The sequence below is a fragment of the Callorhinus ursinus genome, unplaced genomic scaffold (assembly GCF_003265705.2).
Source record: "Callorhinus ursinus isolate GAN/ISIS: 27379988/994484 unplaced genomic scaffold, GSC_fseal_2.0 scaffold38, whole genome shotgun sequence".
NCBI classification, from domain to species: domain Eukaryota; kingdom Metazoa; phylum Chordata; class Mammalia; order Carnivora; family Otariidae; genus Callorhinus; species Callorhinus ursinus.
The window spans coordinates 15,411,161-15,413,678 of NW_027397100.1; the positions used below are offsets into that span (position 1 = coordinate 15,411,161).

Sequence of the window (2,518 nt, forward strand, 5' to 3'; positions counted from 1 at the left end):
CTAGGAGGAGAAGGGAGAGGAATTGTTTAGAAATTGAGCTGCAGTGAAGGCCCAATGAAGACCTCAGCTGATCTCCCGTGGAGCTCTGATACTAGGATGTTCCTTTGGAGTTCTCCTGAGCTGGGTTGAGAGGCTGGACCCTTACATCCCCATGTTGATGAGCCACAGGATGTGGCCATGTCCCAGGCATGACCTTGGGCATGGTAGCTCTCCTTAGCGGAGACCATCCCAAAGAGAGCTGACAGTTAAGGGGCATCTCCTCAGGCCTGGTGCATCACAGCCTCCACCACCCTCTGCACAGCCCCTTCCACCTCAACTCCTTGGGCTCAGGACATGGATTAACTGCATCCCCCACGGAGGTCTTAAAGCTAACCCACCTCACTCAAGGGCCCAGAGTTCCCTTACCCCACTTGGTCTAACCTGGTCTTTACTAATTGGAAACATTTAGTATGAATATTGTGGGTGACTGAGAAGCAGGTTCTTCTGGGATCTCTGGCTTTGGAGTGAGCTCTAGCAGAGGACTGAGGAAGGAGGAGGGACCTTAGACTTGTCAAGTAAGATAAAACTTGGGTATAGAAACACAGACATCCCCCACCACACATTTCCTTAAATTGCCCTCCAAGGGGATGCAAGAGGCAGACACACATCTGAGGACAAGATGTTGACATTTTTTTTTTAATACAGTTACTTTTTTGGAGCAGTTTTACATTTAGAGAAAAATTACCACAATCACACAGAGTTCCAATCTATAGCTGCATACAGTTTCCCCTCTTTTTAGCATTTTACAGTAATTTGTTGCATCTATTATAATTAGGGAACCAATATTGGTACATTATTATTAACCAAAATCTGTAGTTTATTTTGATTTTGTCTTAGCTTGGGTGGCTATAACAATACAGCATAAACTGGTTGCCTTGAAACAATAGGAACTTATTTCTCATAGTCCTGGAGGCTGGAAGTCTGAGATCAGGGTGCCAGGATAGTTGGGTTGTGATGACAACCCTCCTTGCAGTTGCAGACTGCCAACTACTTGCATTCTCACGTGGTGGATAGGGTGAGCTGGCTATCTGGCCCCTTTTCATGAGAGCAGTGATCCCATTCATGAGGACACCACCCTCATGACCTCATTACCTGTCTGTCTAAGACTCCACCTCCAAATCCAATCACACTGGATATTACATTTCAACACATGAACATTGGAGAGACACAAATATTCAGTCCAGAAGAAATACCCTTAGTTTTTACCCCATGTCCCTTTCTGTTCCAGAATTCCATGGAGGATACCACATTACATTTTTTTTGTCATGTCTCTTTAGGCTCCTCTCAGCTGTGAGAGCTTCTTGGACTTTCCTTGTTGGTGATGGCCTGACAGTTTTGAGGAATGCTGCTCAAGTATATCATGGATTGTCCCTCATTGCAATTTGTTAGATGCTTTTCTCATAAGCAGACTGGGGTGATGGGCTTGGGGAGGAAGGTCACAGAGGAAAAGTGCTGTTTTCATCACATTAATCCAGGATACACGCTGTGGCCGTGGTTTGTGACTATTGGTGAACTCGTGATCACCTGGCTGAACTGTATTTTTCAGTTGTCCCCTCTGTAGTTACTCCTTTTTCCTCCTTTCCATTCTGTCTTCTTTGGAGGGTAGTTACCACAAGTGACTGCACTCCAGGAGTAGGCAGTTAGGCTCCCCCTCTGAGGGTGAAGTATCTACATAAATCATTTGGGACTTTTCTGTACAGGACATTTTTTTCTTCTCAGTTTATTAATTTATTCAGTTATTTGCTTATATCAATATGGGCTCAAAGATATTTATTTTATATGTGCGGTTATCATCAGTCTTAGTCATTCATGCAGTTATAACAAAATATCCCAGACTGGGTGGCCAAGAAACAAAAGAAAGTTCTTGCTCATAGTTGTGGAGGCTAGAGTCTGAGATCATGGAGCCATCCTGTTGGGGAGAGAGCCCTCTACAGATTTCTCATTGTGTCCTCATGTGGTCAAAGTGGGGAGCCCTGGGGGGGCTCTTCTGTAAGAACCCCTCTTCTCTAATCCCACTCATGAAGGTGGAACACTCATGACCTGCTCCTAAACGTGGACTCCTTGTGCTTGAAGGAGCCCAGTACTCAAATAATTTAGAGATGGTCTCCAAGGGTTCCTCACACTCAGCTGCCTCTCATTCAGCCCCTCTGCCCACTTCCTTCCCAGAATCCCTTAGACTCTGTGCACAGTCTTTGACAGTCTTTGACCCCACCCACCTCTTATAGGCTAAAGCACCCCCCCCACATACCTCAGGGAGGTGGGATTCCTGAGACTCCTGAGGATAAGGGAGGTTATCAAGGGAGGTGTGTCACATGCTCTTTACTCCAGTTGGGCACTGACTTTGTGTGACCTGTGGGCTGACTTTTCCTGACCTTGCTCCCTCTGGGACTGACCTTGGCCTGTCCTCCCTGACCCACAACTTACAGTCAGGCCCTTGCTTCTTGTGGCCGTAGATGGCAGAGATAGTGATGAGCAGCAG

At 46.3% G+C, this 2,518-nt stretch overlaps 1 long non-coding RNA gene across 1 annotated transcript; it reads right to left on the reverse strand.

Annotated features, from left to right (window-relative positions):
* Positions 1-648: 648 nt before the first annotated feature.
* Positions 649-2,518, reverse strand: LOC112827698 (uncharacterized). The gene is made up of 2 exons (XR_003209302.2): positions 2,464-2,518; positions 649-1,692 (listed from the first exon to the last, which is right to left on the reverse strand). It is a non-coding gene; the product is annotated as an uncharacterized lncRNA (long non-coding RNA).